A 22,502-nucleotide genomic window follows, 5' to 3' on the forward strand; every position below is an offset into this window, starting at 1 on the left:
CTAGAACATAACAGAATGATCAAAAGGAAAATGTATTAAATATATTCAATATATGTTGTAATGGAAAAGTTGCTCTTTTTTTAAGAAAATGTTTATCAAATAATTATGAATAAACAGATTTCATTTAAACACTGAGAGTTGCAATGGATCTTTCACCACGTTGCCCCTGGTGTTTTAACACTTGTTGAGTCAACTGGTATTAATATAACATTAGGAGAATTTCCCCTCCTGAGAGGAAATTTAGCTAAACAAAGTGATGTTTAATGTTTCATATTATATTTATTTAACTAAAATGGCTGATTAGATGTTAAACAGAACAGAGGTTAATGATCTTTGTTATTGGTATTATAAAAATTAAGAAAGAATAAAGTAGGGTTAATGATGTATCCCATTATTGTTATTATGGGGAATAAACACATGCTGTTGTCCGCTACACTGAGAAATCGGCCCCAAGCTGTAATTAGCAAAATTATATTATTGTCTAACCTTATGATGTAATTAATTAGTCATGACTGTACTTTTTAGTGTGGATTCTATGTGTTTTAGTCAGATCCTCACCTCTGTATATAAAAGATGGAGGAAATAATCTCACATCTGATTTAATCTAACCAGCATATTAAAACTGTTATTTATTGTGTAAATAGAAAACAGGAGACTTCATAGGATAAAAGGTGACTAGGTTAATCTGAATTTGTTCCTCATCTTGTATTTTTATTTTCCCTTTTTTTTAATATCCATATTACAGCAAAGTGTCCACTGGCAATTAAAAAAATATCAACTGGTTAAGTAAAACTATTTATTATTGGGTTTTTTTTTAAGACTGTGTGTGCCAGACCAGAACAAGACTTTATTTGCTAGGCTCTTGCTCTCTACAAACTGATAATACCAGATGGTCCCACCTCTGGAGAGTTTATAATCTGAATCAATAGGATGAATGACGAGATATAACATAAAACAGTAGCATGAACAATGTGATGGCAGCAAACATTGCATTAGTTCCATAATTTCTTCCTGGAAGCAAGGAGGGAGGGGTTAGAGTGTTTAGTGGTGGGTTACGTCTCACATAGTGATGGTGATCTTAGCACTTTGCAGCACTGTGAATGCCTTTGATGATGACACTGGAGAGCAGCCTCATGGCTACACACTTCCTTCCCCACCTCCAAATTGCTCCTGCAGCTCTATTTGGGGGACTAGAAAGGTGCAGAAATGGAGAATGGGGTGACTGATATCGGTGACAAGATCAGCTGAAATGAAACCACTATGACAGAAGGACAAGTTAGAACCAAACATCTAACCATATTTTTAGCCCAAATAAAATGACCTGCTTTGGCCATTTCTGCTTTCTTGTGCTGGATGTTGTCAATGGCTTGCTTCTGTAGTTTTACAGAAATAGTGGTCAGAGGGAGAAGAAGCCACATGAAAAGACCTACTGTGGGCTGAGCACCCACCCCTATTGTTGGTGCTCCTATTTCTGCAATTACATGAAGAAAAAAAGGCTCCTCTGCTCTCTGCAGATGTAGTTCAGTCTTTTGATAAACTGTAATTTATAGATAGGGTTGTAGACGAAGACAGTAGTGAAGAAATAGGTGTAAAAAAAATCTAGATATAGTTTTCAGAGAGTCAAGTATATTTTTGTTTTTCTTCAATTTCATCTACACAAGGAGATTTTTTTTTTCATTTTTCTGGATGTAGTTCACATTTCATCATCTTCGCGAATTAAAAAATATTATCTTTTGCTGTTAGATTTTAATAGTTCATAGAATGATGATCACAGGGCTGGAGCACTTCTCCTATGAAGACAGGCTGAGAGAGTTGTGGCTATTTGGCCTGGAGAAGAGAAGGTTCTGGGGAGACCTTACAGCACCTTCCAGTTCCTAAAGGGGGCTTATAATAAAATTGGAGAGGCACATTTAATGAGGTTATTTAGTGATAGGACAAGGGGTAACGGCCTTAAACTGAAAAAGACTGGGTTTATATTAGAAGTAAGGAAGATGTTCTTTACTGTGAAAGAGGTGAGACACTGGAACAGGTTGCCGAGAGAAGTTGTGGATGGCCCATTCCTCAATTGTTCCAGGCCAATTTGAATGGAGCTCTGAGCAACCTGTTCTAGGGGAAGAGGTCCCTGCCCATGGCAGGGGGATTTGAATGAAATGATCCTTAAGATCCCTTCCAGCTCAAACCATTCTATGATTCTATGATTCTTTGAATCCATCAGCTGAATGTTCACATGCCCTTGTGAGATACACCATCGAGTACTGAAGGAGTTAACAGATGTTACAGCAGCACCCATCTTGATCATCTACCAAATATCTTGGGAGTCTGGGAATGTCCCAGACTAGAAGCTAGCCAGTGTTATTCCAATTTACAAAAAGGATGTGAGAGAAGACCTGGGGAACTGCAGACATGTTAGTCTAACCTCAGTCAGTGAAAATTATGAAGTTTATACTGGGTGGTATGGAAGGGCATTTAAAGAACGATGAAGTTATCAGGCAGAGAAAACATGGGTTCACAAAAGATAACTCCTGTTTAACTAATCTGATATCCTTCTATAATAAGGTCACCTGTCCAGTGGATGAAGGGAAGATGGTGAATGCAGTTTTTCTGGACTTTAGTAAGGCTTTTGATACAGCCTCTTACATGACCGCCCCTTCTTGATAAGTTGTCTGACTGTGGGATGAGTGAGTTTGTGGTATGCTGGTTGAACAATAGGGCTAGAAAGGTTCTGGTGAGTGGGGCTACATATAAGTGGTGACTGGTCACCAGGGGTGCTCCTCAGGGTTCAATTATAGGGCCAATCATGGTCAATATATTTATTAATGATTTGGATGCAGAAGTTGAATGTGCTGTTAGCAAGTTTGCTGATGATATCAAACCAGGAAGCCCTATGGAGGGATCTAGACAGATTAAATCACTGGGAAATTATTAATGATATGAAATTAAACAAGTCCAAGTGCTGGATTCTGTACCTAACACAGAGTAATTCTGGGCACAAGTATAAATGGGGAGAGTGTTTGTAGGACAGCCCTGAGGACGGGGAATGTGAAGAGGGTGGTGCTGATCCCTTCTCCCTGGTATCCAGTGAGAGGATCTGTGGGAATGATTCAAAGCTACACCAGTAGAAGTTCAGACTGGACATTAGGAAGCATTTCTTTCCTGAGAGAGCAGTCAAACACTAGAACAGGCTTCCTGGAAAGGCGGTTGGTCCCCCAAGCCAGTCAGTATTTCAGAGACATTTGGACAATGCCCTTAACATGGTCCAACTTGGTCAGCCCTGAAGTGGTCAGTTAGTTGGATTAGATGGTTGTTGTAAGTCCCTTCCAACTGAAGGAAGACCTCTATTCTATTCTATTCTATTCTATTCTATTCTATTCTATTCTATTCTATTCTATTCTATTCTATTCTATTCTATTCTGTAATTGGTATTGGTATTGGTATTGGTATTGGTATTGGTATTGGTATTGGTATTGGTATGGTATTCTATTCTATTCTAATCTACAACAGCACTTTCATCCAGTGAAGTGTGAGAAAAAATAAGACCCTAAAAAACATAGTCCTGCTTTTCCCTACTGCCAATAAGGGCAAAGAATATATGAGCATGTGATTTAAATTTTATTTGCTCAATTGAAAGACATAATAATAAATAACAAAACAGAGAGTGAAATAATGACCTAAAATAAAAACCACCTTTTTTTAAAGCAACCTTCAATAGTTGTATCAGTTTTATACTTTATGTATTGTAAAACAAGGCCCAAATTTTAAAGAAATGGTAAAGATTTGCTTTCAAAAAAATTTTTTTTAAGTTTTGGACCTTGTATTTTGTTTTATCAATCTAAATTTTTATTAACATCCTTTTTTAAGTTTCTACTTAAAGATACTTAACTTTTCTAGCATAATGAATCAAAAAAGCAGAAACACATAAAATACCTTACATATATTTCAGGACTGTTAAAATCAAGTTTTATGTATATGTATTATGTAACTATCTTGTGGAACTTTCAGTGGAGGCATTTTGAGGTAAAGATATTCTCAGAAAGACAAAATATAAAAAATAGAGCCTGTTTACTTTTGATTTTTTAAAAGTTTTCTAATAGTTTCATACAGAAGGAATGCCAGCTGAAAAGAAGAAATTGGGGGGGGGAAAGACTGCAATACATTTTAATGAATGACTAATTTTTAAAGCATATATATTACATACTGTAAATTCTTTTTTTCCACTGAGTATACACACATGTGTAAGCATAATTCTGTGTTTTGAACAGCCAAATTTTTGATGAATCCCTCATTTGTGATTGCTGCCAGGCAGATTAAATTCTAGTTCCATCTAATCTCTGCCATAACGGAGCATGGACGGTGCTGAGGAAACACTGCTACATTATCCTCTGGGTAGCATATGGATTTCTATTGCCACTTGTCATTCATCGTGTATTTATTTTAAGAATATCTTTTAGAATTTGCTGGCACAGGGAATCCTGACCATTGGGACATCTATACCAATTACAGTGCAAAAAAAAAAAAAAAAGAGAGAACATAATATGGCTGAAAGTATGGATACATCTGCAGTATGAGCAAGCAGAGCTGACATACATCTTACAACTGTTAGCTATTCCTTTAACTATGAAATCATCTGCTGGCAAAATGTGCTGCTTTGATTTGTTTTTCCTAGCATAAGGTAATGGCACACCAAATACCAGCTAAGATAGCAAGGAGCAGACTGAACCATTCCTATTTAATCCTATTTCCTTTGCACTGCACTGCACCTGCCTCTTTGGATGGTCCTAGAAGCTGGAATGGGATTCCCGATAAAGGAAGATGCCCTGAATATAAATAAAGACTACACTGACTATTTTAATATCAAGCCAAATGCTCATCTTGTGTTGCTTGACAATAGTTCTCACTCTTTTCGATCCGTGAAAGACAATTTTCTAACCAAATATTTGCATTTATTTGATTAATGGGTGCTTGAAAAATCCATATTTTGTCAACTGTCTTTCTCTGTTGCATACCCTCTACTTAAGTCTGTTTTTTCTTAGGCAATTCATGAATTATTTTGTTAGCTACCACGTACATTGTGCAGTTAGTCTCCCTCACCTGTTTAAGAATATGGGGGTTATAATGTCCTAGGGATGATGTTAGCAAAAGAAGAGTGATTAATAAATTAGCATAAAACACATTGTGTCCCTGGAGAGGAACCACTCCAGATTTTCTGCATGTAGTTAAATTTAGCATGTGAAAAGTAGGTTTCATGTGACTTTGTTAAGCATCTCTTGTTCTTATACAATAAGAATTTTTAACTTCTGTTTTGTGATTTGTGTTAGAGATGTAGCTTCAATAAGATTTAAGAAATTATTTGAAAGATGTCAGATCTTGCCTTGTCTTGAATAAGCTTGTTTTCCAGAAGCAGGTGTTTAGTACCTTCGAATCATTAGTCTTTTACCCAGTTGTGTCAATAATACAGAGAAAACTCTCTGTAAAAGAGCCTGGGCACTCACACTGTTAATCTTTCATTTGCAAAACTTGACAAAAGTGAGTTGACAATTTTATAACCTTAATGGTGACTCTGAAGGAACAGATACAACCATAAAAACCACATCCTTTGGAGAAACGTTTATTTTACTTGTACTTTTTTTTTTTCCAGAAAAATATTTCATTTTTCTGTTGACCAGAATGGTCCATGTTGGTGTGTGCTGTATAAGCAGAACAGATAAAAGCAGAGAAAATTATTGAATGGACAGCAAAAGCAGATATCTAGCTAGGTCTGAGGACTTCAAACTTCAGTATTCTCATCATGTAACTTACCAGTTCAGGCTACTCTTTCACTGTCATGCTGTTAAGGTACTTAATGCTTCCATGCAGCAATTTCTGTATATTTCTTTACAGCCTGCTTTGCTTAAGCAGACATGAGATACGTCTGCTTCCTACTTCATCTGCATATTATCTGTAGCAACAGGGTCCTCAATTCACTGAGGCATTTTGAAATTATGACAGTACAGGTTATGTAAATAAGAAAATGTCCTAATTTTTAGATGCACTTTTATTTGTTAGAGATTGTTTTTTAAAATGTGTGTGTGTCAGGCTTCAATTTATAAAATCATCCCCTTTTGCTTTTATTTCAATCTCAGTGAAGATATTTCTTGGGTAAGGATGGTCTTAAGCATTTGTTAGGTGGTGTTTTGATTCAGAAGCCATAATGTTTTGCACCTGAAAACATGTAGTGTTATGCAAATATGTGCATTATAGACACTTTTAGAAGAAACTGGCAGTTACCATGTAAGCTGAATTATTTCTTCCAAAAACAGACTGTTAGGATATTTTGTATGAAGGAACAAAACTGGAGAGAATATTTTAATATAAGTGAAGGAAGAGCCGTAACTCAGACTGTCAAATGGAAGATATTATGTAATCATTATTTACATGATGTTTTATTTCCTTCCCCGTAGCCAGTTGTTTTGTAAATGTTTATTTTCCTGATAATTGTTCTATTTTTTCCTTCCATCATTAGACAAATATTATTGACACAATAGGCTAGTGTTTCCACAGATGTAATAAATAAGCTTAAAAGAAATTGGTAACATGAGCAGTACCAAGGATCCTTACGTTGAGCAGTATATTTTGGTTAGACAGTGAATCCATATTTCTGATTCAGCCACTGTATGCCAGCATGTTGGCCCATTGAGTGGAGATACAAAATGTCCAACTCTAAGCACCTTCCCTTGCAAAATGTAAAGGGGTTAGGGATTAAACCTTTCAAGTTAGGGATTTATTTTCCTATATGCCTAAAAGTCATAGCTCATAGGCTACTTCTTTTGTTTTCCAGATTTCCATTATCAGCTATGATCTTAACATCCTTAACCTTCCATCATTCACCATTAAATACCAGATAATTTGTTTCATAGGCTAATTTTTCTTTATTCCACTTATGTCAACATCCACGACATTACAGCACTTTAACTTCTCCAGTGATGTATGGTGTAAAAAAAAATAAATTTTAGAGCCACATTCACAACAGTGAGCTTCCCAGGTCATCTAGCAACGTGTTTTCTCTAAACAGTTGGGATTATAACTTAATGTTACTTTTTCTGGGAAAGAGCTAGTAATTGGTATAATTATAACAACTGGTACAATTATAGCCACCATATATTATATAGCCACTTTGGCTATAAGCACTTTTCTAAATCAAACAAAGAATTGTTACATTAATATTTTCTAAGAATTAAATATGTTAATTCTTTGTATGCACTTCAAATTTGTTGCCCTATAGATAGCGTAATGCACAGGCATATGGAAAACGGGGAGGAGTTAAAAAATAAGTCCTCTTTGGCAGCTGAGAAAACAGGAAGCAATGAAGGGAAGTGCTGGTTTAAGGAGCATGGATCTCACCTTCTCCATATCCATTTGCAAAGCATTGCTGCTTTAACGTGCATTTCATCTTCTCATCATCATGTTCCTAACCTGAGAAGATAAAGGGTATTGGTCTAAAGCTTTGCAGAGAGGGAATTATTCTTTTGTCCTCTGACAGTGTCTTCATCAAAAGCCAAGAGAGGAGCATGAAAACACTGAATTGAAGTTGGGTGTACATTGCCTGCACAGTAAGAGGGGCTTGTAGTGTATCTATCTATTAGGCTCCCAGCATGCAGGTGTGAAGGGTGGTCCCCAGTGTCCAAGTCAAACATCTGGTGTCATCGCAAATATTCTGAGGTACCTGGGATATTCATGTGGAGACAGAACATGTGCTGCAAGACATATGGGAATATTGACTACTTCTGGAGTGGTGGCTGGAGGCAAGCTTGAAACTGCAGAGTATCTAAAACAGTAGAGATCTACTCAACAGATACCTCCACGTGCCTTTGTCAAAGCAAAGACCCCTTATGTATTTCCTTCTTGTTTCTTTTATCCAAGCCTGGTTAGAAAGGTTGTACCTTGTAGTGATTGTACCACTGTAACTGTAAAAAATTAAAAAATATATATTTCTGTGTTATAAATTCAATCTGTAATGAAATTCTATATCTTGTTTTTCAGATCCATTCATTTTGCTGTATTTCTTGGTACTTGTGCACCTTTGAGGAAATCCCAGTGAGCCAATACTACTGAGAAACAATAAATCATAGCACAGGGATAGGAGTGAGTCATGGAAAACCACCCAAATTTAGGTTTCTGCTCTAACTTGCATTTTGAAGTCCAAGTTTGAAGGAGAAGATGTTCTGTTTTCCTGTGTTTACGTGCAGGAGAGGCTAATCTTGTGTTGAGACATGAGCAAAAATAGCAGAACCCTTGTCCTGTTCAGAACCCCTGTTCTTCCCTTAGTCCTCCAATAACATGTGCATTGTTCACTTTATAGCGCATTGTCACAATTCTCTCCTGGCTTCTGCGTCTTGCTAGAAAGATATTCCCACAGGAAATTGGAGAAATCCTGCAACGCTACCCTGAGAATGATAGGTGTGCTATAGCAAGGGCTCAGAAGATAGAGATTAATAAGAAGGAAGGAAAATGTCAGCAAATCTCTGCGAGAACATCTATGCTGTCTACAGGAAGAAGTGAGTAATGGGAAAGAGGGATAAAAAGCATTTATTTTTTTGCTGTAAGAAAGGCTAGAGATGACCTTATCCTAGGTTACTAGGATGTATTCAAAAATGAGAAATCCATAGCCCTCAAAGATTAAAAGTTCACTTTTTTTTTTTTTTTTTGGCTGTTGATGAGGAAAATAATAAAGTTTTTGAAGAGGCCTAATGTAGCAAAAAATATTAGCAAAGGACATGACATAGTAGAATTTGAAATTTATATGGGGGAGGCAAGGAAATATACCCTGATATTGGATGAAAGAGCAAAAAGATTTTGACAAAATTTGCCAATGTGTGCCACTCTTCAAAATATTCACCAGAGGAACTTAGTTTACTTTATAAACTTTAGTGACACTGATTCATAAGTTATTTTTTTTCTTATTTTACAATGAATAAATATAGACATATATTTTAAACATATGAAAGAGATTTAGATGTAAATACTTATCTTTCCTCATCAAATAAGTCCCAAGCAATTCTAACAAGATATTTTAAAAATATGCCATCTGGCAGTATCACATAATATGCTGAAAGATGATAAAATTGATATGGTTTATTCATTAAGAAAATGAATGGCAATTATGTACTGTATCTATTGCATCAAGTAAAGCTGAAAACTAAACCAAAAAAGTATAGATAAACTCATAATGATAACATCTTCACAGATAGATAAACTGGAGTCTACATTTTGAGACATATCTTTTGGATCATTCTAAGTCTGGAGCTTGCCATCATTATTTCAACTCAAACAGTAACTTTGGAAACTGTTATGTATTATTGTAAGGTGTATTTTTAACCTAAGGTCGCTACAAGGTAAAGACAAGGAGTAGTACACAAGTTGACCTGCCACAGGAATTCCAGATAAAACCCCAGAAGTTGAGTCAGAGATAATCACAAGATCTGGAATCTGCAATAACAAACTGTTCATATATCTACCTGTCAGCTGTCTTCCTCTAAGGGAGGGACACAAGGTCACTGAAATGGCCACTTTCCATCCCTTGTTTTTACTGGACATGTGGTGGGTAAATGGAGAATCAAATATTTACAGGAAAACACTTTTCCATGAAGACTAAGTGATTTCATTTCAAATGGTTGTTAGGTAGCTTTTTTGTTCTTTTTGCAAGTTCCCATAAAAATAAATAAGCTAATAAAAGAAATACAGTTAGTACTCTTCTCAAGAGTATTTCCACTCTCAACAGTATTTCCAAGTTTAATTAAAGGAATATGTTTCAGTTAAATAAATCAGGTATTAATTTTTTTAATAAATTGAAATAAGAATATGTGGAAGGAAAGTCAGAATCACAAAAACAGAAGGTGGATCACTGAGTTCAGTAGAGCAGTTCTGCTTGGAACTGTACAACACACATACCATCAAGTATATGTTATGTACAAGCAGTACCACTACCCTCCCTATTCCCTTATACATTTTAAAAATATCTCAAATGCCTAGATCAAAAAATATTTAGGTTTAGGATACTCTAAAATAGTAGCATCTGTGGCTATTCCAGTAATAAGAGAGGTAACATTTATTATAGGCTAATAATAATGGTTAAATGGATGGGTAATGTTAGGTGGTGATGTCAAAATGCCAAGCTCCCAGACTTTGTTATTCTCAGTTTTCTGAAAAGAAAAACGTTGAAATGGTTAGAATCAGACATCTTTATCTGTGCTGCATAATTCGAAAGAGAAAGTGTATTTGTATATTCCAAGTATGTTGTGCAGCAATACTTCTGTGAGCCAACTGAAGAACAGAAATAATTTTATTGCTGTGCCTGTGCTCCCACCCCTCACACAATCTGGATATTTTGCAGCCTCGTATTTATTTCTCAGTGCCCCAGCTGGCTTTAGGACAGTGCTATTCTCGTTTTCCAGGGGCAGGGAGGGAACTGTGAGCTACCCAGGTTCACACAGGACATCAGTGCAAGAACAGGCAAGGGAGCTCTATTCTCCTGAGCCCACAGCGTTGGCACTCTGACAACTGAACCCAACTTCCTTCTCTTGGAGCCAGGACAGGACACAGAAACGTATTCATTTGGCAGAGGGGGAGGGGAACCCCTGTATCCCTTCCTTATTTTGTTTTATTTTGGAGGGGGCAGTTGCAGTTCTCATGCAGGGCAAGGTTATATAAACTTGATGACAAGTAACCACATGTTTTTCAGCATTTCCTAAGGTTTGAGAGGGGTGAATTCCAGACAGAGCACAGAATGTCACCATGCAAAAAGTCATACCAATGCTTTCATCAAAGTATATAATAAATGTTAATAATAATTCATTTTTGGTCACTGTGCATCTCTATGATGCACATAATACTATAATTTATCTTCCTATGCATATAGTACATCTGTAAAGGTAAAAGAAGCAGCATGAATAGCATACATTTAATAAAAATTATTTTTCCTTTTCCATTTTTAACCTGATTGTATAAAGATACATTAGAAAACATATCTAGAAGCTTTTTATAGTTGAGAGAAAGGTCCATTGTTTTGAATGACTTCATGATTGTACTATTTATAAAACTGAATTTGTTTTCCTGAACGTCTGGAAAATGTGCCTTCCTGGTTAAGTTAGCTTTATGTGCATGTAATATATTGCTGTTATACCAAAATAGAGTATGGCAGTAATATTTTATCATACTTATCAGTGTCTTTTTTTTTTCTTGTTAGTTCTGTTAAGGTGTTGTCTCCATAAAAATGAGACCATAGGTTCTTTTTGGGAAAATGTAATTTTTTTCTCACATACCGGCTGTGGATCTCTATTACTTTTGTAGATTAAACACATTTTCATGATTTAAGAAATTGCATTAATTTTCTGCATTTGAAGAAAGATGCAGAACGTTCTAAGAAGTGTAATTGACTTCAGATTTCCTATGAACCTGATAACCCTGGTTTTACAACCCAAGGTATATCTTGGTAGTCCTTTGTGCTCCTTACTTCAAACCAAATTGCTTGAATGCTGATGTGTATTTTTGTGCAGAAGATTGAGCTCTTTGTAATGAGCTGAATTTAAGTAGCAGCTGATAGTAAATGTTGAAATAGCAAAAGCGACAATGTAGAGAATTATGATTTTCCTATCTAAGTTTGTCAGTTCTATAATGAGTTTAAAGTAGAAAATATTTTTCTTTTGGAAGTGCACTGTGTGTATCACAGCAGATGGTGGAACTAAGGGGCAAAACTGATACATACTTAATGCCTTATAGTCATCTCTGTCTTGATTTAGTTATTATACATATACAATTTCTCATCAAGAAGAAGATTTTAAAGGCAGGAAATGGAGGTAGTAAAAACTTTATGACAATTGCAAAAGAAAAATAATTTGATAATCAGCATGTATTTTTTAATTCCACTTTGTTTTATAAGTACAGCAAATTCAATATTAAAGACATATATGTTATATATATGGGAGGAAAGTGGATAGAAGAAATTCTACAGAATTGCACAGGGAAAGAAGGAGACTTCAGAAAATTCATATATTGGTGAGAGATGGGGAGATATAAACTGAAGATTACTTTTAAAATCAACATTTCCTTCTTTGTGGAAAACAGAGGCAACAGTTTTGTCACTTAAATTTAGCCCTGGTCACTGCAGTTCCAGCCTGACTTTGCAGTTGCTGTAAGTGCATCGCTTGTATGGAAGAAATTTCTAAGTGAGCATGAAGAACATAGTACACCAAAAGTAAAATTTCCCATTGTGGAGAGCATGAATTACATTCACCCTTCAATCAGAAGCAATAAATCCAAGTGGGAAACAGCAAAACATCAACCTTTTACAGAACTTGTTGTGCATTTTCTGCAGCATTTTCATCAATGTGTGGGATTTTTCACAGCTGCTGATAAATGATACTGACCAGTTAAGATTATATGTAATTTTTGGGTTTACATTGAGTATCCAGTGAAGTAAATGCTGTCACTTTCACACACACACTTTCACACTACCACAAGATATCCTACATATCATTAACTTTTCATTTTGGTCCACTTCAGAAGACAGTTCTTGCCTGGTGTCACCAAAATAAATGTGGCCATGTAAATATGACAGAAACCTTTTCTTCACTGAGAACACTCTCAGACTTTTATAATTTACAAGTCATTTCTTAAAACTCTGACAAAACCAAACTTTCCTGTGATGATATCCACTTATGGTCAGTTCATAATACGAAACAAAAAGTTAGTATCTACCCACTGTATATAATAAATAAGGTCTGTAAGGTCCTTTGCAGTCCCATTGAAAGTTCATTTTGTACATAAATCATTCATAACAATACTGACTTAGAGAACCTGGAGGTAAATACCTCCATCACCAAGGAAATCATGTGAATCAAGGTATCCATCTTTTTCATACATGTTGCCTTATCCTTAAACGCAAATTATTTTGATTTTGCTAGACCTTCTTTTTTGTGATCCTCCTATCAGAGATATTTGAGGACTTTTTTTTAAGTGGAAGACAGGAAAATTATAAGGAAATGCTAATATTCAAACTGTTTCTGGTCTTTCTTGGTCTTAATGCACTTAGGTCCAAATACACAGTACTTTCACATTGTCAAGTAGTACAGTACTTTCACATTGTCAAGTCAGTAGATTTGAATTATTATGTTTGTGGATAGAAACTAATACCAGCAATCTAAGCACCAACAAAGTAAAACAGTACCTACACTCATCTAAATATATTGTGTTTTACTAAACCATAACAAATTAAATGGGAAGAAATTGTGGATTCTTACAACTACTTTCTCTCATAACAGCACACTGTTCTGAGCACTTTATTTTCTGGTAAGTAATGTCACAGAATTGGCTTCCCCACTAAATATTGGATGTTACCGTTAAGAGAAATACAAGCATGGAAAAATAACATCACCCAGCATCACCTGGCATAAGCTTTGGTCTGTCAGTCATCTTTTCTGGAAGATGAAATCTGGTGGTCCTTACCATGTTGCACTATGCAGAGTGACTGCAGTAGCCTCCATCTCTTTAGCATCACTTCTTAAAAACAAATTCTTATTAGCATTCTGCTCCTGAACACATGTCAGAAGTCATTAAATGTAGCCAAGCAACTGCATGTAGCTATCCCTTACTTCATGTATTCAGTGTGTGGGTAGGTCTAGCCACGTATCAAATTTATGCAACTGTAATATGAATCAATATTATTCTTCATGCATCATCAACTGCAATCTCATAGGCTATCACAGCCCATAGATTACAATAAATTAAGTAATAACTTCCCTGATAAGATGGAATCAAGGTGGATTTCTAGAATTCTGGAAGAACATTACTTTTCTAAGGCAGATTTTTTTATCACATTGAAAACATAGAGAAATGGAAGTGAGAGAACATGCTGTCATCAGTTTGGAGGGCAGTAATATTAAAATTTGGTTCTGGAAGATATGTTATGCTTTATTGTAATTACTGGTGGTTATACAAAGAACTATCCACTGTATTTATGAACAGTGTGAAAAGTGGGATCAGGTTTTCTGGAACTCCATTTATAATGACTTTGCTGAACTCAGGCTAATTATGAGGGAGGCCCATCTGAGAGAGAAGGCACACCACAGAACAAAAGGGATCCATTTTTTTAATCTACTGTTTGAATTTCATCCTTTCTTCTTTCATCTGTTTTCATCTTATGGAAGCGATTATAAGTGCTAATGAGACATTTGATCTTGCTGCAGGCAGTCATTTTCTGGTTAACACAACAGAGGTATCAAGCATCTATTTTGGTATTATAGGAAGTCAGCAGGTTGGGGTCACATATTCTTTTCTCTTATACCTACCCAGTTGAAGCAATCCTTTTTCTTGTACTTGAAATACTTATGGTACTATTTTATTTTTCTGTCTGCAGCTCTTATATGAGCTCCTCGTCACTAATTTATGTCAGGAAAAAGATACAACTCTTAACAGGTGTTTCCAATTTAGAAGTCAGTCAGAATTGTATGAAACTTTTTTTTCTTTTGGGAGCTAATTCTACTCAAGTTGAAAATTACAGATGTGTTGTTTAGGTCAAGCAACAAGTGGTGACTGATGAGCAGAAGCAGCATTTGAACCTGGGACCCAATGAGTACAGTTCAATAAATTGGGGGATCATTCTAAAGAGAACAATACTGTTTGAAAACATTATTTCTTTCATGTTGACTTAATTCCTCAGAAACCATAACCAAAACTGGCAGTTCTGAGCCATTCTTTTCATCAATCTTATTTATCAAAAGAAAGCCAGAGAATGCTTTTGGGCCTGTGTTCCTCAAGTGCTGATAATTATATGTATAGACAGCGCTGCTTGTATTTCACAGGGCATCCAGTGGAACTGGGATTACTACTGAAATTTAAAGGAAGCACCCTGGATAAGACCTAAGGTATGTGTACCAGGCAAACACCAAATATTTCATCCATTAGGATGCATTTTGTTTTTAAAGAAATAATCCTTGTTAATCACTACTGCTCTTTCATTATGGTACAATCAGTTTCTCTTGCTAACTTGAATGTGGAGCTCTTCTAGTGCCTGCTTTCCATAAATTAAAATTGCTGCCAATTAGCCATTTATAGGAGACAGGTTTGTGAGATCTTTTCAGGAAATAAACACATGAGAACACTGAGGCTAATTTGTGGAAATACTTTCCTATATTCCACCTGTTCTAGGTAATACTAATAACTTTTACAAACACTCTTGCACTGAGACAGATAGGAAATTCTGCTAAGTATGTCTGCATGCATATAGTCTGGTGGTCAGTGAAATGTGTTCTAAAGTCTTGTTACAAAGCAGAGTAGTATTTGAACATGCCTGTTGAGTAGGCAAAAACAAGTTCCTGAGACACCTTTATTTTTTCACAACTAATATTGGAGAAAAACTTTGGGTTTAACTTAAAAAATAGTTTTTACTAGAACATTTGGAGTGTTCACAAACCAGAAAAAAACCCCTCTGGGTTTTGTTTCTGATATGTGGAAAAAGGTGAATAGGCCCAGAGAGAAAAGAATAAATATCTCATACTGAATCTTTAAAAGCATTATCCAGGGTTTCTTTTCCCCAAGTCTGCAATGTAAAAATCACCAAATATTGGTCAGTTCCTTCTTTGGGAGTACCTTTTTAAGTGCTGCATTTTTAAAAACATGATTTACTTCTGTGTCTAAACACTGTTGTTTAATTGGATGACTGTGATCTCTATAATCAGGCTTCCAATGTAATAAATTATATGCATGGATTTTCATTATATAATGAACCATTAATAGTTACTTGATGAATATTTCAAGTTACCAAATTTTGAAGAAACTTTAGATTGAAAAAATTAATTCTGATGTAAAGACATGTTGAAAACTTTTCAAAGATCTCTAATGTTATTATTATTTCATTAAGTACTCCTGTTAGGAAACATAATACTCCTGAAATAGAAAGACAAAGCAAATGTAAAGAAAATCAAAGCATGTTAATAAAGCTGAAATGAAAATGTAGAGAAATCCTGTTTTTCTGATTATCATGCGGGAGCATGTAAAACTGAGGACTAGAATGTAGAGCCACTTCATGTATTCTTATTTTTCTTAACTTTACTATTATGTAGTCCTACACAAATTAGTAAAGAAACATGCATATATAATGTTAGCTCCAATCAAAAACACCAATCCTACAAAAAACTTATGCCTTTAGGTAACAATTAGATTAATTAATTTTACTCATAATATAACTGCTAAACACAGTTATTGAAGATTATTTTCAGGATCTAGACTCACATTAGCAAATCATTACGTTTTGAAGTGTTTTTTGAATACATTAGATTTTCTTAAGTCTACTTAGAAGAGTGTTGGGAGGAGAGGACATGTATTTTTTAAACTGGACAAGTTTCTCACACATGCTGTCATATTTAGAATACTGTTTCCTGACATAGCACTTTTTTGCTCCTTCAGAATATGACTACACATTTCAGTAGTCTTCAAATTCACAGGCACATGTCAGTTTCACCAGCTGCTCATTAGTTGGTGTATTTTAAAGAAGGTAGGGAAATGTGGAAAGCCTGTTTCTTAGGGAGTGAATCAAGCGTGCAGTGTGAAGGTAATAATGAGGAAACATAATGGGTTAAGAGCAGAGAACTCCCACACTTAATTCCTTCCTGTTAGATGAGCTCCTTCACAAGAGTGTGATCCTTGTAATGTACACATTTATAGCAGTGTTTCTTATTTTAAAAGAGCTGTGATTCATTGTATGGAGGTGGAGAGAACTGAGCTTTTGCACATTAACAATTTTAGATGAAGAAAAAACCCTTTTTTTCTTGCCTTTGCATTTTTGTTAGAACTTTATGAGACAGAGTATTTAAGCGTGATGGTTAATTTTATATCAAATTTGATCCTGCCACCAGTTACTTTCTACTTCTGCAGGCTGCTTACTCTGTCACCGAGTATTAGATGTATTACCCACAGAGCAGTAATTACATTTGACACATAATTATTATGGTTTTGATGACAAGAAGGCCTTTTCTTTTCCTGCTTTCATAACATATACTCCTGAAAGTGCTGGCTGGATGAATACAGTTAGTTTAAAAGCACTTGGATTTAAATTGAACCCTGGGACAAAGAAAGAAATGAAAAGAAAGAGTGAGCACATTTGAAAATTCCAGATGATCTCACACAGTCGATTTTGAAAAGGAAAGAAAGCCTTTAAGTGTTGTTAATGCAAAAGGAGAAAGAGCTGCCGGGCTGCAGCCATGCCAGCTCCCCAACAGGAAAGGAGTGCTTTTAAAGTTAATAAACTGAAGGTTTGGAAAAAACGGAGGCTCCTGGCAAGGCCACATAAACTACACAAATGAGTTTCTAATCTTGCCACATGGGCATTTTTCCAACTCTGCACTCTGAGTCACCCCCAGCTGCAGGCCTGGATGAGCGGTTTAATAATCCTTAGCCCTTTTTTCCCTTAAATGATCAGCATCAGAGTATCATGTTTCTGGAGCCTGGAGGCTGTGTGGTATTCAAATAGGGTGAGTTCTTGAAATTCCTCCAAACCTACCTGCAGCTGCCTCTGCATCTCTGCTGAGGTTAGAAAAGCTGGACTTGCATACTTTGTAAATTGCCATCATCTTCCTCCCTCATCTCCTCTTGATTTCTCACAGTGTGCATGGGGCAAAGCCAGGCTAGGAGGATGCAAAGTGTTCTTCCTGTCCTTTTTTTTTAAAAAAAGAAAAGTTAACAAGGCATGGACGGGGTAATGTCAATGCTAGGAATCCTTCTCTGGGAATTGAGTGGTTGTGAAGGAAACCTGAGCAGAAAAAAAATGACCTGACTTCCCTCTTGGATCCAAGAGCTGAGCATCAGCATCAGGGAAGCTAGATGTAAAGGGTATCCCTCCTACTGATGTGAGAGCTTCAATCAGTGCCGAGACAATGATGATCCAATTAATGTACTATAAAGCAGATCTAATTTTAGCCCGGTTTGTTATTGTAAGAGTTCGTAGGGAAGGGTAAAGGGGGAGGTGAAGGCTGCTACAAATGACTAATGCTGCATTTCAGCCTCCTGAGCCATATTTAGTGATGTGGGATATAAACATAAGCTCTCAGTACAATTTTTCCTATTCGACTCCTGTTTCCTTTCTTCTGTTCCCTCTCCCAAAGACAGCTGCTGATAGACAGGTATTTATTGCGGGTGCTGTGTGGCAGGCGCTCCCGGCCGCCCGGGGCGGATCCAGCGCCGTGCGCTGCCCGGAGCGCTCCCGAGCGCGGCGCGGCCCGCGGGCAGCCCCTGTGCCGGGCCGTGCCTCCGCCGGGAGCCGCCGCCCACACTGCCCAGGGTTCAGCGCCCGAGCTGCCCCAGCCCGAGCCCGTGGCCTGTTCAGTGTCACCAGCATGTCGTGGTTGCCCCGCTCTGCCAGTTTTGGCCGTTGCACTTGCTTGGGAGTCAAAGTTTGAGTTCGTTACCTGCGTGAGGTGGGTTTCACGTACCTCCATGGCGTTTTGCACATCCTGAATTCTTTTTCTGCAGTGAGTCCACACATATACATTAAACTGCAATTCTCTGGGGCTGTCAGAATTGCAGACCAGCCTGAGACATGGCAGTATGATAAAGTTTTCAGGGCCTGTTTAGTTAAGGCAGAAAATCTGGGACCCAGCCAATCTATACCACTCAGGGCTCTTTTCACAGTCCAAAATGATTTGGCTTAAACATTTCCAACTGTGATGAGGTCTCATTTCAGTGATTATACAGTCATTCACTTTTCCACATCAACATCAAAGTCATTAACAACTGAGTATTATTGCATTGGCTGGAATTCAGTTAAGGACTAGAGGGATGTTGCTCTTTATTAAGATAAATCATTGCCTTGGTTATGTCACCCATGAAATAATCAATTTACTGTGTTGGTTAATTTCCTCCCTCTTTGATCTGTGAATTAAATTCAGCAGATCATTGTTCCACACAACTGCAGTGGAAAGGATGCTTTAAAATAAATGCACCACATTTTCTAATGGTACAAGTCTGGTAACTGTATAAAACAAGACTGCACATGGCCTGACCTATCTCAACATTTTCCTTTAAAAGCTTGAGAGGAAAATGAACCAGTAGCACCAATTTGGGTTATACTCCCTTGAAGTTCCGGAGAAATGAACCAGAGGAAAGAGAAAAACTAGCAGAACTGATTCTGAGGCCTTCAGAGGAGTTAGGCTGATTGCCATATGAAATGAAAATATTCTATTTCTACCAAAGTATAAGGCTATTTCTTGATAGCCTTCATGAGCTTTGCTTACTGAGATGCTTACTGCAAAAATTTTTTTCAAAAATCCTACTCATAACAAGCCAAATATTAAAAAAACCCACCAAACAAAAACAAATAAACAAAAAAACCTGCACTAAAATCGATTGATGTTCCAATCTCCTTTTGCATTGAACTATGCATTCTGAAATTAAACCATGTGTATAAATAAATCTACATTGACTGGAAATCACTTTGCCTGTCAATGGGAAACTGATGATGAGAGCCCAAGTCTGACTCCTCATTTTGCAGAATTTCACAGCAGTGTGGGTATTCAAGTCTCACTTTTCTAATATTAAACTCTAACTTTTTAAATTTAAATAGATTTAAATAATCCATGCTCATTAAAAGCAACACAGACTTCTTCAGCATTTCTCTGAGTTCAGATCCATGCCTCTTCTAAAACCTGAGATGTTCTCACATGTATGTCCTTTAAACCCAAGACCATGATCCATCATGAGCTTTGAAAAATAGGAACAGCATGTGATGTAGTTTTAAGGTCAGCATCTAATTTTGTTGGATTTTGAGGAAAACAGCGCATAGGTTTCTGGTTATGCAACCAAGATACAGAATTTCTTCCAAATTTTTACATCTTAAAGCTATATTTATATAATCTTAAAGATTCTAGAACATGTGTTGGTGAGAAGAAGTGCTATTATTTTCAAAAGAAAATGCATATGAAAATACTATTGCTAAAATAGTTGAACTAAAATTCCTGATTGAACTAAAAAAAATCACTTTATTTGCTAACTCCAATTCCCATTACATGAGTAAAATATTCTCACTAATTCTCAGGTCAAAGTTACAAATTAGAGCAATGGATTAAGAAGATATAATACTGTTTCATTATAAAAATCACACCCCCAATTCACTTAAAAATTAATGAAAGCTGATTGCAGATTTGTTTCTATAGCAATTACTTAGAGTGTTTCTCCTTACATTTAACGAAAATTGTGTGTGACTTCATGAAAGAAAAACAATTTGCATTAACAAATTAGTGCATTTGAAAGTCATCTTCATGAAACAAAATATACCCTAGCTGAGTATACAGAAGAATGAACACTAATGAAAGTTCAAAATCAGGACTATGTAGAAATTCATGGTAAATCAGTCAGGATATTCAGAATATGTGAGGAGTCTTAGTATTGAAGAGTTAATTGCTACTGCAGCGAACCTGATTAATGCACATGGCAATTCTATGTTGCTTATAAACCTCCTCAGTTAGCAATCAAATTACTATTTTCTAATTAATTGCATTTGTTAGTTTCTACTTGTCAGTTGTTTCATATTCATCATCCTTTTGCCATTAGTTTCCATTTCTAAATGAATCATTCTAAGAGCAGAAAGTGAAAACATTGCTATTCCTCAAGCATGATTTCTTATTTTGTTGACATGAATGCATAGTAACTGCAAGTTTCTTCAAGCTGTTGTGGAATATTTATTTTTTAGTTGCCATGAGGTCATACACTTGGAGTTTTAAGATGACAGAAACTCCTGGTGGAGTTTTGAACACATTTAGCTTTTGTAATTCTGCTTCAGGCAGTAGCAGGCAAGTTAAACAATCACTGATTGACTTTTATTAACCGATTTGTAAGGCTGATAGGCTCAGGAATGCAACCTATAGACAGATTCTTGAAATACAGCCGAGACAGGAATCTTACAGAAATTCCAAAAATAGGAGGTAATATTCTCCTTGCAAACTAATTTTTTTTCCCTTAGATAATATTCTTTACTTTATAAGATATTATTCTTTTTCTGCTTTTTATTTGAAAAGTTCATCAATAAATCTATGATTATTAAAAAATCCCAAATTACCTATCACAGACTTAATTTCAAGCCTATGCTATTTTACATGAAAATAAAAAAAAAATTCCCACTAAGGTAACAGAAGAATTAAAGTTAAAATGTTAACTGAAGTAAAATTAGTGTAATGGTTTCCTTGGTATAAACTAGCTAGAAGCCCAGATGAAGATGCTGCACAGTGGACTCCTAATCTGTCCTTGGATTATCCCCTTGCTCTGGGGTAAACTGGAGCCAAGCTGTACTTGGCATGCATTTCTTTCCTGAGAGAGCAACTCAGTTCAACCCAATAAAGGGTTGAGAGGAAGGGGCCAGAGTTCCACCTTTCTCTGGGCTAGCCACCTGTACAGGGTGGCTAGAAACACAGAAACACAGCCCTGCTATACAACACATTCTCCCATCCCATGCTGGTTTTCATAGTTATCCCTCATTTACCATGAGCTCTCTTGGAGGATTAGAGCTGTACAAGCCAGTTCCTGATTGTATAAACCATAAGTTATGTGATATCACAGATTTTGATGCCTGTGCAATCTCAAATTTTTGTTTTAAAGGTTTGGTTTGGATTTATTAAATATATGGCATTTATTTAATTGCTAGATCAAATTAATTTCTCCTATGAACATATAGTTATCATCTAATATTCTAAGGAAAAAAAATGTAATTAATGATTTGGGGCTTATGTTTCTCTTTTATTTTTCATTTTGATGTCAAAAAGCATCTGTCATACAGCAGGCATTCCACATATGAGTCCTTAGATTGAAGCAGTAGTTCTACAGTTTTGAAGGGCTTATAGAGACAGCCTCAGGACCTCTAAGTGCATTTACACAGTTGACACAAAACACATTAGTGGAATCGATGTCAATGAAAATGCTTAACATTCTTCTTAAAAAGAGAGGTACAGCAGGATCTTATAACTCTAGTCTGTGTTCTCTGAACAAAAAGAATGCTCATGGTGGGTACTTCTTGCCACTTCCATGTAATTAAACTTTTGAGTAGTATTTCTTGGCATTGGAGCACTACTGATAAATGTCCACCATGGAGTAGAACAGAAAAAAAGAAAACCAGACAAATTTATCTAAGCATTTTAATTAATTGTTAAGATGACCTTGCTGATGAGAGGTAAAGACTCAAATTCTGTCCTTAATTGAATCAAAATGGAAACTGCACAGACATGAAAGCCCTCAATTTATAGATATTTAAACCTCCATCTCTTTCAAAATCAAAAGTTGAAACCAGATCAAACTTAATTGCTGACATTTTTAGCATTTTTTTCCTTTTATTTGTCTAAAGAAAGCATCATGTGTGGCATAAACTTCAGCTCATACAATTCGATATTTGGCTGCCGGGAGCTGCAGGTACAGCAGGGATTCTCCACATCGCTGAAATTATCTCTGAAACTTACAGGTAAAAAAATCTGTTATGCTATTTTTTTTAATTAAGC

The 22,502-nt window shown here is 36.1% G+C and overlaps 1 protein-coding gene across 2 annotated transcripts in view; it reads left to right on the forward strand.

The window, feature by feature from the left end:
• The window catches only part of LOC129121953 (ciliary microtubule associated protein 1A-like), a 111,929-nt gene that overhangs the window by 83,541 nt on the left and 5,886 nt on the right, over positions 1-22,502 (forward strand). Inside the window, exons 2-4 of one of the 2 annotated variants that reach the window (XM_077180372.1) lie at positions 8,336-8,531; positions 14,832-14,894; positions 22,352-22,465. The gene's annotated coding sequence lies outside the window, so the exon portion shown is untranslated. The remainder of the gene's footprint in view (positions 1-8,335; positions 8,532-14,831; positions 14,895-22,351; positions 22,466-22,502) is intronic. The other variant, XM_077180371.1, reaches the window with a different exon arrangement.

Source organism: Agelaius phoeniceus, chromosome 6 (genome assembly GCF_051311805.1).
Source record: "Agelaius phoeniceus isolate bAgePho1 chromosome 6, bAgePho1.hap1, whole genome shotgun sequence".
In the NCBI taxonomy this organism is placed as follows: Eukaryota; Metazoa; Chordata; class Aves; order Passeriformes; family Icteridae; genus Agelaius; species Agelaius phoeniceus.